The sequence below is a fragment of the Muscardinus avellanarius genome (genome assembly GCF_963383645.1).
Source record: "Muscardinus avellanarius genome assembly, chromosome: 11".
In the NCBI taxonomy this organism is placed as follows: domain Eukaryota; kingdom Metazoa; phylum Chordata; class Mammalia; order Rodentia; family Gliridae; genus Muscardinus; species Muscardinus avellanarius.
The window spans coordinates 60,904,030-60,918,377 of NC_137797.1; positions in this window are offsets into that span (position 1 = coordinate 60,904,030).

The window sequence follows — 14,348 nt, forward strand, 5'->3', positions numbered from 1 at the left end:
AATCTACATTGGTTTACTTCAAAATTTATAGGCAAATTTCTAAGGACTGTGTATGCAGGCAAGCACTGCGTGTGGTATTTAATTAATAGCCAACCTCCCAGCCCCAGTCTAATGGAATTTTATTCTTTTGTTAATGTAATTGAGTTTGAGTTACTTTTTAATGACCTTACACAATCCACTCTTCCCATTAGAGAGCAATATTCCTTGTTATACATTATTTTCTGCATTTATAATGCAATTTGTGTTTTGAAAGTAATTTATATTTTGCTTTGCATTATCTAGTTATTCTTTTGTAATTTTGCTTTTATATGGAAAAAAACATGAAACCAGAGAAACTAACAAACCAGAGACTAGTTTACATTTTAGTTGAGGCACACCCCCAAATTAAAATGAAAACAACCTTACAGAATAATTTCAACTGGGGATAATTGACAAAAGAAATAAAATATGTTGATATGATAATAGTCAAGTAGAGGGTAGCTAGTCACAGAAGATCTCCCTGAGGAGGAAAAATAGGAGAGACCTGAATTGAGAAGTTGGTCATATGAAGAATTTCAGAATATTATTCCAGGCAGAAAATAATGACAGCAGAAATAGCACAAAGAAGGAGTAAGTTTGACTTCTTTGAAATTTGAGAAAAAACTGGGTTGGCTACAGAATGTTTTGAGGGGTGGAATTATATAAATTAAACACATAAATAGCTATAAACCACACAATCAGAAAGTCTTTCTGTGGAGGTCATGCTAAAGAACTGAATTTTAATGATTACTTGGAAAAGTATTTGTGAAGTGTAAGTATGGTGGTGACACGATGACAATCAGACTTTTAGAAGATTAACATCTGGCTTGGGTGTAGCTCAGTAGTAGAACTCTTGTGCAAGACCCTGGGTTTGATCCCAGTACTGCAAAATAAATAAATAAATAAATAAATAAATCCATAAAAAGATACACTTAGATTGGTACTATGTACAGAAAAGAACTGGAAGAGTTAAATGGTAAGAGTAACATCAGAATGACCACATGAAAAGACAGTTATAATAGTCCAGGAAAAATATGGTAGTCTGGTTTAGAGTAGTGGCTCCATATAAGGAAGAAGCAAGGACTATTTAGAGAATAGAATTGATAGAAATTTCTGAGATATTGGATGGAACTGCGTGGTAGCGCATGCTTGTAATCCCCGCACTTGGGAAGCTGAGACAGGAGTATCGCACAGGTTCAGAGCCAGCCTCAGCTACTCAGTGAACTGTACAAAGGAAAAATAGGAGAGTTAGGGTAATACTATTTGTCTAGGCAAATGATGGATGTTTGTGGCCTTAACTGTAATGGCGATCCCTTGGATTGAGGAACAAGGTGGTTTTATAGAGTCCCAGATTGTCCTTAAAAACACTGAGATTTCTTTTAGACTTCAAACTGGAAAGTGGGAGGCTTTTTTTTGGGGGGGTACTGGGAATTGAACTACTTCTTAGATTCACCCCAACATTTTTTAAAAAACAGGGTCTGCTAAGTTGCTGACACTGGCCTGGAACCTGTGATCCTCCTCCCTCACCCTGCCAAGTATAAGGATTACAGATCACTACACTGAGAGGGGAGTTTATTTATTTATTTTATGGTACTGAGGATGGAAACCAGGGTCATTCTACCTCCGAGCTATACTCCAAGCCCTATTTTTTTATTCTTTATTTAGAAAGAGGGTTTCACTGAGTTGCAAAGAGCCTCACTAAGTAGCTGAGGCTGTCTGCAAACTGAGATCCTCCAATCTCAGCCTCCTAGATGCTGGGATTACAAGCATGCGCCACCATGCCCGGCAAGGGGGCAGTTCTTATTAGGCAGTTAGATTTTTGCCTTGGGATCCTGAAACTTAGGAGAGAACTTGAAAGACAAACTTGGAGTTCCTCAGAGAAAATAAAATTGATCAAATAAGAATACCTAGAGAGAATGGGTAAAAATAGCAAATTATAAGGTCCCAACCCTGGAGAGTTCCACCATCTGGAAGAAGAAAGCAGTAAGAAATTTGAGGAGCTTCCAGAGAAAGTGAAAATTAGAAAGCCATGATATTAAGAAATCTGAGAAGAGCCTGATGCATGGCAAGAACACAGAGGTGATTGTTTTCCATGGCAAGGTGGCAGTAACTCGTGACAAGAAACGCTTTATTGAATAAATTATATGTAAAATGGCATTATACATAGGGATTCAAAAGCTGGGCATGGTGGCACACACCTGTAATTCTGAGACTGAAGGATCACAAGTTTGAGGTCATCCTGGGCAATTTAGTGGAACCCTGTCTCAGAATTAAAACTGAAAGTAAAAGATGCTCATGGTGTAGAGTGGTAGAATACCTCTGAGGTTCCATCTCTAATGCTGCCAAAAAAAGGGATTCACAATATACACTGAGGAAAATCACCAGAGTGGTAGAAAAAATGCTATAGTAGAAGAAAAGGAAAAGAACACTATTAAGGAATAATGAGAGACAGAAGGCTGTAGAATCCAAGGGTTGAGTTTGCTTCTGTTCCAAGTAGAAATTTCCTTTAACTATTGAAGACAGAACAAACACATCAATATGAATGAAAATAAAGTGTGATATCAGTCATTTGACATATCGTATTTTGTTTAGTTTGCTGGCTGTGGTGGTGCACACTTGTAATCCCAGTATTTGGGAGGCTGAGACAGGAGGATGGAAGGTTCTTGGCCTGCCCCAGCTATTTAGTGAGGTTTTCCACAAATTAGTGAAACCCCATTTCAAAATAAAAATAAAAAGTATGGTTGCGGGTGTAACTCAGAGGTAGAATTCCCCTGGGTTAAATTCCTCAGTACAGCAAAGAAAAAAGTATATAAGAAAAGAGTCAAGGTCTTCAGCATAGTGTGAAGATCAAAGAATAAATATGAGCATTTGAAAGAGGGAAGGTACGTAATAGTCCTATTGGGGATACGGAGTTAATCTGGGGTCTCAAATTGAACTTTAGTTTTAGTGCCCACTTGAAATATACCATAGGGAACTTAGGAAGGTAGTTGGATGTTGCAAAAAAGAATTAGAGCAGCCAGGTGTGGTGGCACACGCTTGTAATCCCAGCATTAGGGAGGCTGAGACAGGAGGATCACAGTTCACAGACAGCCTCAGCTATTTAGTGAGTCCCTTTGCAACTCAATGAGACCCTGTTAAAAATTAAGAGTGAAAAATAGGGCTGGGAGTGTAGCTCAGTGGTCGAATGCCCCTGGGTTCCATGCCTGGTACCACGAAAGAAAGAAAGAAAGAAAGAAAGAAAGAAAGAAAGAAAGAAAGAAAGAAAGAAAGAAAGAAAGAAAGAAAGAAAGAAAGGGAGAGAGAAAGAAAGAAAGAAAGAAAGAAAGAAAGAAAGAAAGAAAGAAAGAAAGAAAAGAAAAAGGCAATAGAGGGGCAGTAGTATAGAGGGTATTTGTAAAGGAGTGATTATGATCCTGTATACTATGAGGGAGTGATAAAGAATGGAATAGTTATATAATTAATAAATAGGAGGCCTCACAGAAAATAAGAAATTTTGAAATTATGCTCAGAGTAAAATGAATGGATAGAAGCTAGTAACTTAATAATATACAGATGGTGCACACCTTTAACCTCAGTACGTGGGAGGCTGAGACAGGAGAATTTTAAGTTCAAGGCCAATGTACAGTAACTTATTGAGACTCTTTAAAGAAAATAAATTAAAAGGGGCTAGGAATGTATCTCAGAAAGAAAAAAAGAAAACCCTTGGTTCAGCTACCGGTACCATGTATACATATCCACATACAATAATGAACATTTGAAATTTAAAATTTGAAGGAATAACAAAAAAGACAAAAGAACTTCAGAGCCCACAGACACTGCAAAAGTTTGGCATATGCATGTATAAAATACAATGGAATAAAGTCCTTTCCAGCTACTCCTTTGATAGAAGACTCATATATAAAAAACTCAAAAAATTAATACTAAAAGTAAAACAATCAAAGAATGGGCAACTGAACTGAACTTATACTTCTCAAAAGTAGAAATGGGAGATACTTGGAAGATGGTGATGAAGAGTAGCAGTGCTTATGAATTCTGCTGACACTTGCTCCCCATTGTCCCCAAAACTGAGTGCTATAAAGCCAGATAAAGCAATCAGCAGAGGAATAAGAACATTAAATACAAGTGACAGAGAAAAAGACTCGGAGACAGTACAGAGATGAGGGGGAAAAAAGCCCCACCTACAGTGGCAGGCAACAACTTGGGCGCAGGCTTCCTGCATAAAAAAATGTTCACCATCATTGGCAATTAAAGTGATGCAAATCAAAACTACCCTGAGATTTCACCTAACTCCAACTAGAATGGCAATCATTCAAAACACAAACAATAACAAATGCTGGCAAGGATGTGGAGTATTGGGAACCCTAAAACATTGTTGGTGGGATTGCAAATTAGTGCAACCACTTTGGAAAACATGGAGGATTCTCAGAAGAATGGGAACATTTGACCCAGCAATATCACTTCTGAGTATCTATCTTAAAGAAAGCAAACCAAACTACCAAACTAATTCATGTGTATCTATGTTCATAGCTGCACAATTCACCATTGCCAAACTATGGAACCAGCCAAGATGTCCATCAACAGATGAATGGATTATAAAACTGTGGGATATGTACACAATGGAATTTTACTCAGCCATAAAAAAAACCAAAATTACATCATTTTCAGAGAAATGGATGGAATTGGAGGACATTATGCTGAGCGAGATTAGTCAGCCACAAAAAGTAAGATAACAGATGCTTTCCCTAATATGTGAAAGCTAAGGTGAAATGGGTCATATGAGGATATCTAGGTGAAAAAGGAGATTCTATAGAGGAGCAAAGAAGGCAACCTAACTGAGGGGATGGGAAAGGGGAAGAGGGAAACTCTTTTAAGCACATGACGTGCATAAAAAATATCGATGTCAACCAATAAACCAAGCATGGGAGAGAGGTATGGGGAGGAAACGGGATGGGGAGGGGTAGGATTTAACGGGATGATGTGTGCATATATAACTACACAAGATTTTTATCCCATTAAGATGTATGAATTCAATGCACCAATAAAAAAAGAAAAAAAGTAGAAATGCAAATGACCCACAAATATAACAAATATATGAAACAATGTTCAACATTGTTAGAAACCAAGCAAATGCATATAAAACTACATTGGGATTCCACCTAAATCCTGTAGAATGCCAGTCATCAAGAACACAAACAATAATAAATGCTGGTGAAGATATAGGGAAATAGGGACTCTTTTACACTGTTGATGGAATTATAATTTAGTAGAACAACTATGGAAATCATTTTGGAAGTTCCTCAAAACACTAGTGATGAAACCACCATATAACCCAGCCATACCAATCCTTGGGATCTTTCCTAAAGCATTAAAGTCATAGTACTATACTAATCATGCTTACCCAAGTTTATAGCAGCACAATTCAAAATAGCCAAAGTATAAAACAAGCCAGGTGTCCACCAACAGGTTAATGGAGAAAGAAAATGTGGTATAAACACCAGTGAAATTCTACTCAGCCATGGTGAACAAAATTATGGCATTTGCAAGAAAATGTATAGAACTAGATAATACTATATTGAGATTAGTCAGTTTCAGAAAGTCAAGAGTGCTATGCTTTATCTGATATGTGTAAGCTACAGAGAACATAAGAAATACAAGAGACTCTACATAATGAAAAAGGAGACCAGTAGAGTAGTTGAAGGTAACTGGGGGAGGGAATTAAGAAGGAACAAAACAGGGAGAATTGGAGAAGAAAAGAATTCGATAATGCTATGACAACATGTGAAAATGTTGCTACTAATTTCACTAACATGTGTGGTAAAGGAAGAGTAGCGAGCAGGGTAGGGTGTGGAGGAAAATACCCAAAGGGCTGTCTTCATGTATGTTTTTATCACATTGAAATGCACTGTGATGTATAATTGCAATAAACTAAAAAAAATAATTTTTAAAAATACTATATTGATATTCCATCTAATTCCGGTTAGTTAGTTCAAATAATGGTATGTCCATATATGAAGGTATCATTACCAACCTCACTAATATGTACAGGGAAGGAAAAAGAAGGAGCAGGGCATTTTGAGGAGAGAAATATATCAAGTGATATGTACATGTATGTTTATGTTACTTGGAATCTCAATATCATATGTATTTACACCAGTAAGAATATAAGCACCAATAACAGTATAAAAATAAATTCTAAATTGTGAAATGAGCTTAATGAAGTTAAAAATAAATTTTATAATGATTATTTCAATATTGTTTATATACTATTATTAAATACTTCTTAAAATATGTATTTGCTGTGTTTATGGCTCTGTATTGCAAGTACAAAAAGCCCGAGTGCAACCTGACTTTTAAATATCTGAACCTTGTGCTGCAGTTCCTATTGAGAGTTAGGTAAGGTGACAAGTCTGTGGGAAATCATGAGTTTATCATTTTTACCTTTATTTGTAGTTTATTATCTTCAAAGTGAGGGAAAATGGTACTTAGCAGGATGCATTGTTCAACAATCAGATGTGTGGCAGTGGGGTACATATACACTCAGTACTGTGCTGCATAATAACTTTATCAATGACAGATTATTTATGCATTGGTTGTCCCAAAACTTGTATGGCCTAGTGACCCCATAGTTGTGTGCATTTAAGGACACCTTATTGTGTTGATTCAATGATGAAAGATTATGATGAAGCATTCTCAGAACATGTCCCCACCATTAAATGATGCATGACTCTGTGTTTGCTAGTGTGTGTGTGTGTGTGTGTGTGTGTGTGTGTGTGTATGTGTGGTGTGTGTGTGTTGCACTGGAGGTGTTTAATAATTTTTACTTCTATGTACACTGTAGTCCTGCTTTCAATAAAAGCTCTATCAATATTTTCCAAATATAGCTTGTTGTAACATTGGTTTCAAGGGCTGTCTTTTAATTCTTTATAGAAAAGAGAAATTTGTACTTAAACAAATTTAGAGAATCACTAATTAAACAATCCCAAATAAAATGCTTTTGATTTTAAAATACTATCATGAGTGCCGGGCGTGGTGGCGCATGCTTGTAATCCCCGCGCTTGGGAGGTGGAGACAGGAGGATCGCGCTGGTTCGGAGCCAGCCTCTCTGGCTTAAGATACCCTGTTTCCACATAAAAAAGTTAAAAAACAGGTCTGGGAGTGTAGCCCGTGGGAGTATATCCCGGAGGTACAAGGGCTTCCAGGAACCCCAGTACCACCAACAAACAAACAAAAAAAATACTATCATGAGTGCTGTGGAAACATGGAGATGTTGGTACAAGAATACAAGCTTCCAAGTTCTGGAGACCTTAATTATGGCATGTTAACTATTAATTTTTATTTGCCAAATATTTCTCAATAAAGCTAAGGGAAATATTATTCCATGTTTTCTTGATAGAAGTCTTGTGACCTTTAGTTTACTTATATGTATCATGATGAAGTAGTGAGGAGTTTGTTTATATTTATTCTGAAATTTCCAAGGTTATTTTTTTAACCTTGGAATGTTAAGATGCTAACATTCTCAAATTATTTCAGGATTTCTTTTTCTCAAGGTTATGTTAGTTTTGTTTGTTTAACACATAGATGTGTGTTTTATTTGTTGATTATAAATAATTAATTTCATTTTAATTAATAAGAGATAAGGATATGGCTACTTAACTCAAGGATCTTAAAATCTAATTATGGCCAGGCATGGTGGCGCACGCTTGTAATCCCTGCGCTTGGGAGGCGGAGACAGGAGGATTGTGCAGGTTTGAAGCCATATATATATATATATATATATATATATATATATATATATATATGATTAGTATTTCAAAGTTATCTTCCAGATATCCTGCAAGGGACATGTTGCATCCATTCTTGTTTCAGCATTCTCCAAATAACATGTAGCCAGTTATTAAATATTTTAATAAAATGACAAGGGCCTTGGGTACAACTCACAATTGTCAAATACCAACAGTCCCAGACACACCATATCTGCTGCAAACGTCATCAGCAGCAGCTTCAAAGAAAGTGACTTTATTAGACCTTTTTCAAAACTATACTGGGAGATTAAAAAAAAAGATTAAGAAAATCAATATGTCATTTTTTACACAGTAGCCAACAGTCAGATAGCAGAAGCTTCAAGCTCCAAGCCAAACTTAAAATCAGAATCCTGACTGTGTTACCTAACCTTCACAATGAGCAGAACTGGGATAATAGAAAGGAAGCTCCATTATTGAAACACTTTGATTAGTCCTGTCTGTGTGCCCAGCTCAGCATTCAAAGGAGAGCCACTAACAAGTCCCCATCTCCTAGTCCATTTCAAAGGACATAATTGTTTTCCTCTGACAGTAAGTCAGACGTAGCACATTATCTGAAGAAAATGAATCACAATGAAACGTCACAGAAATGCCAGGGAAAGAGAAGATGAGAATAGATTATAAACCTATAAAAAAGCATCCTGAAGCATGTTCTCCATTAATAATATGATGCTCAGAAGGGTTTTTTGGAGATGGCAAGGTTCTTGCTTGTTATTGCTGCAATTCAACATACAATTGTTAGAAACAGATTTTTTTTTTCCTTTTGGTGGTACTGGGTGTGGAACCCAGGGGCTTTCTACCTCTGGGCTATACTCCCAGACCTATTTTATACTTTATTTGGAAACAGAGTCTTACTAAGTTGCTGAGAGCCTCACTAAGTAGCTGAGGCTGGCTTTGAACCTGTGCAATCCTCCTGTTTCAGCCTCCCAAGTGTGGGGATTACAAGCATGAGCCACCAGGCCCAGCAAAACAGATTTTAAGGTGTATTAACTAAATACTCATGAACTCAAAAGTAACTTGGCAAAGTACATTATTTCTTCACAGAAGGATGCACACACACCATAAAATCAGGACAAGCACACCACACCACATGGGCATTTCTGGCTTCCTTTTATCTTTCTAATGCATATCCCACTGTGTCATTCCTCATTGGCTGGGGTGAGACCTCACTCACAATCTATACTGGTTGGCTAGTTTCCCAACTGGGAAAGTATTTTTCTTTTAGAACAAAGGAGAAATTGGAAACCTATACTTCCAGCAGTGGGGCATACAGACATATGTACAAAAAAAAAAAGTTACAAAATGGATTCCTAAGCTACTGTTACAAAATAAATACTGGACAGTTTTTAAATGACCTTATAACTTCAATAGAAAAGATATCTTTTATTTCTTACACAGTGGAGCAGATCTGGAGGAATGTCTGTGGGGGCCATAGACTCTGGAGAATAATTACTCATCAATTCCAAGTGTTCTCAAACTAATGCCCTGGACCAGTGGTATTAACATGACCTGGAAACATGTTCGAGGTTCTTGGACCCCCACTGCATACCATCTGAATCAGAATTTCAGTGGGTGGCACTCACCAATCTGTGTTTTAAAAAAACCTCCTCATGATTATAATGTATACTCAAATTTGAGAACTAATGATCTGTCTGAATCATTTAAAAATTTGCCTAGTAATATAATCTCTTTTCATAAATCCTCCCATAAAAACCCTGTACCTTTTTATATGGTTGATCCACAAAAGGCAATAGCTTAATCCTATGGGGAAAATGAAAGAGCCTTAATGAAAGGCAATCAGAAAAAAGGCATTGGCCTCAGTTTTCAAGCTAAGTTATACATACAAACAGTGATGTGACAGGCAAGGGTCAGTGATTAGCAGATTTGGCCACAACTACACACAGCTGCAGGGTCAGAAGTATCATTGTTACTGGCAAAGAGTTACATATATAATTCCTTAATTACAGTGCTTGATGCATACCTAAACAAAGTGAACCACTGGTATTTAACTTATCATTCTGAAAAGTCCTATTGACTATAAAATGTTGAAAATATATCAAACCAAATGCTAGGCCATTTTTCAACAAAGTACAGTAATTGGGCACCAGGGGAGGTTTGTTGTTAATAGAGGGGGTATTGCATAAAAACTTGCTGAGGAAGATTTATGTTTTCAAAATTCAAGTCCACAATACAGAACTTGTTTAGCTGCCATGGCAAATCCATTAGGAATATGCTGAATAGCAGCCAAATAGAGAACCCTGTGACAAAACACCAACATGAACAAAACGTATTTGTGTTAGGAGTCACCAAAATGTTTAGCCCACCCCCAAATATTGCCTACTGTCACTTTTGGCAGTGGCTCCCTTCTCCATCATCCCATGACTGTATTCCCATTGCTCAGCTTCATCCAGCAGGGACCACATTCAAGCTCATCCTCTGTCCTGTCCAATCAGCAGCTGTGTGCTTATCTGACCAGAACAGTTCTATGGGGCAAAGTTCCCCTCCCTGAGATAAGCAGTCTCTTCCATTTTGGGAAACAAATTGGCTCTGGAAGAGTAGTGTGTGCAAAGCAAGATTACAAGCAAAATAGAGAAGCCAGGGCAGGGGAGGGTAGGGAAAAAGAGATAAAGATGGAAGGAAAAAAGAATAGCTAGGAAAGATAAAGCATAGGGCAAAAGTGAAAATGAAGCTATTATTACTCAAACTCAAAAGGTTATTTGGCATTTAAGATATTTTAAAACCACATATCCTGCAAACAAAGGACAATAACAAAATGAAATGTCAATATTCTGTATCCGCACAATATCTCCACCTTTATGGAAAAACAAAGAAAACGTCCTTTATTCTATTCAGTGCACATTATCTCTGCTCATTGGTTCCTATCAGCCCTTAAAGTTTTCTTATAATAAATATATAACAAATCGGCATGTTGCTAAGGATATTTTAGCAATATTGCCTAATCTTAGAAGTTAATTTTAAGCTACATTTTACAGAAACATTACATACTCTAGAGTATGTAATAAAAACTAGAGTTGCATGAGTTTATTCTCTAATGTCTATTTTTCAGTGAAAAATAAGGTAACCAATGTAGTTGGGTCTTATAATTGTAAGGGACATTTCACATTCAACTTTGTGACACATTAAATGGATGCCCATTCATCACTTTTACTGACTGCAGAGATATCCCTGACACTAAGATGAATTCATTGGGAGCTAGTTGGAAACAAAAACAACAAAACACATTTCTGCTCAAAGTATTAAAACACGTCTTTTCTTTTCCAGGGTTTTTGTCTATGAAGTACGAAGAATGACACAGACAACTCAAAGGCGACTAGAGAGTTTACCGTAAATAGAACAGGGAAGGGGAGAAAGAGACTGAAGACCGTTATAAGCAATAGGGACAGCTGCCTTCTGGATACTACTTGGGAGTAGCCCAAGCCACATGCCATCAGTTGCAACCTGTTTTCTACCCTCCACAGGATCTGCTGGAAGAGAGGTGTAGGTCACCCCTAGGGGCCTTAGTCAGCCTTGGTGTCCAGCAGATGCCTTCTGCTTACTACCTGAGAGTTGTCCAGGCCAAGTGGCCATCAATTACACACAACTTTCCCTCAAAGCCAATGAGCCTGTGAGAGAGAGGAAAGCTCCCAAAATGGAGGAGTTCTTTAGTGGGAAAAACCACTAGAGTGGCTGGTCTAGGGGGCTATATCTTCTTGTTTAGTTGGGGTCTCAGAGGCAGTTTCTTGGGCTTTGTAGAGTGTACTTGCATAGTGTTCTTCACTGAGTCTCCTCCTCTCATTTGGGATTCCAGGTGCTATTTCCTGAACCTTCTGGGGAATCTCCTGGGATTGCTTATGAGCAGGAATAACTAGAGTTTTGTGAAGCTCTGGTCATTCTCAGGAGTCAATCTCATTATCACTTGACATTTGGGAGGTCTGATCTCTTTAGGAGTTTTAGAAGTTAGCATCTGTTACCGCTCAGGAAATGAAGTTTTATACCCTGTCCTTTTGGCCGTATCTGCCTACTTCTGTCTACTTCCTTAGTATTCATTCCAAATTTTCATTTGTTTATTTTTACAAAAGTTATATAACTTATGTAGATGATTTAAAAAAGTATGATTAATGTAAACCATTTAAATATCAATTAATTTAATTATGATGTATGTCCTCTAATTAATCTCAAAGCTTTAGTCTCAAAAAGAAGAGTTTGACTTTGTATATTCTTTTTGTCATGATTATTAGGCTTCATGGCTATCTTATATTCTTATTTTATTATATTTATTTGTGATTAATTCTAATTAAAAGGTAAAGTCTTTGAAAGCTTTCTATTTTTAAAAAATGCATTATTTTTTGCTATTTAAAAATGTACTATTTGCCAAAGTATAGTATAATTACTATAGGCTAATTATAACATTCCAAAAAGCCAAATTATTTTATATAAAAATAAATATATAGCATTTGTGAATTTTTTTGTGTGTTTGTTTGTGGCACCAGAGATTGAATACAGGAAAGCTCTGCCACTAGGCTACATCAACAGCCCCTTTTTTTTTTTCTTTTAATGTTGAAAGAGGTTCTGGCTCAATTAGCAAAGCTGGCTTCAAACTGCCAATTCTCCTACCTCAGCATCTTAAGTATCTGGAATTTCAGTCATGAGACACCTTGCCAAGCAAAAATAAAGATTTTAAAGTAGTTTTATGGGGCTCCTTTCCAGGTAATGACCAGAAAATTTACCCAACTAATATCCAAGCATTCATTAAATCCATCACTTTAACTAAGAGCATAATTTGCCATATGTATTAATAATTATAAAGGTTTTAGCCCAATGTGGTGGTACATGTCAATAATCTCAGTAATTGGAAGGCTGAAATGGGTTTTGAATACATTACAGGTTTGAATACACTCTCAGCAATATAGTGAGACTCTCAGCAACCTAATGAGACCCTATTTCAAACAAAAAGAGTTGGATTGGGGTTGAGTGTCTAAACAAAAGGGATGAGGTTTCGGGACAGCCTCAGTAATAAAATAACTCTCAGCATGTAGTGAATAGCTTTGATGTTGATATATTGATAAAAAGTAATCTCTCACATTAATGACAACAGAGTCCACATGGCAACTGGAGAGGCCAGGTAGGAGAGAGATGTTTCTTCTCCTACTATCCTTCCACTACTATCTTCCTTTTATCAATGGTTATAATCAAAACATTATAAGATATTATTAATCACAAGAAATATCAAAGAAACCATAGGGTTAGTCAGGGAATAACATCAAAGTAGTCACAGATGAATCAGGGAAGGAATGGCTAAATGAGGAAACTGTCAGGGTCTCTGGTTATTGGTATCATTTGGTCCTTGGAAACTTGTCTGTATGCAAAAACTTCCCATTTGGGCAGGTAGTTTTGTGCACCTCCAAAGTCGGACCAAGGTGACCTCAACGCAGATGACTAACAATGTTCTCAATTTCAGCAATCTGGTGAGAACCAATTTCAAAACTAAAAAGAATTGGGATGGGAGAGTATGTTGGGTTCAATTCCCAGGATAATAATAATAATTATATTAATAATCATAACAATAAAGATGTAATATTTTGAAAGACAATAAGCTCACCAAAACCTTGAGCTATTAAAGTATAATAATTAAGAGTACTGACTTTGGAATTTCAGAATTAAACTTAAATCCTGACTTTTTAAGTTGCTTTCAGTAAGTTACTTAAACTCTTATATGAAGTATTATATTGGCATAAAAACAGTGTGATACAGAAATTTCACCAATGAGTCTACATCAAAATGAATGGAAATCAAGATCTCAAAGAGACAGCCCCACTTCCATGTTCATTAGCATTATTTACAATACCCAAGATAGGATATACATATACATGCTACAAAAACCTCAGATTTCATTGATTGAATTAATAAAAGAAACTGGATATTTAAAGATAGGTAGATTATATGAATGCACACACACACACACACACACACACACACACACACACACACATATATATATATATATATATATATATATATAGACAAAATTCTATCACTTGTGGCAGTATTGATGAACCTGGAAGGATACATTATGCTGAGTAACATACACCAGATGCAGGTAGACAAGAACTATATGATATAATTCATATGTGAATCTAAAATATTCAGAGTCATAGAAGCAGAGTACAGACTGCTAGAGGCTGAGGATGGTGGGAAATGCGGTAATACTAGTCAAGGGTTATAAAGTTTCAGTTATGCAAGATGGATACATTCCAGGGATCTCATGTACAACAATGTGACTATAATTAACAATACTTAGTTGAATACTTGAAATTTGTTAAGAGGGACATCTTAAGTGTTATCATCATATATACACACACCAAAGATGAAGATTACCTAAATTGATTTATATACTAATTACCTTTATTATGGCAATTATGTCAAGGAAAATTAGATCAATTATGCATGTATGTGTATATCAAATGCATGTATATGTATATCAAATCATCAAATGTATGCCTTAAGTATTTTTATTTTTCAAATACATCTCAA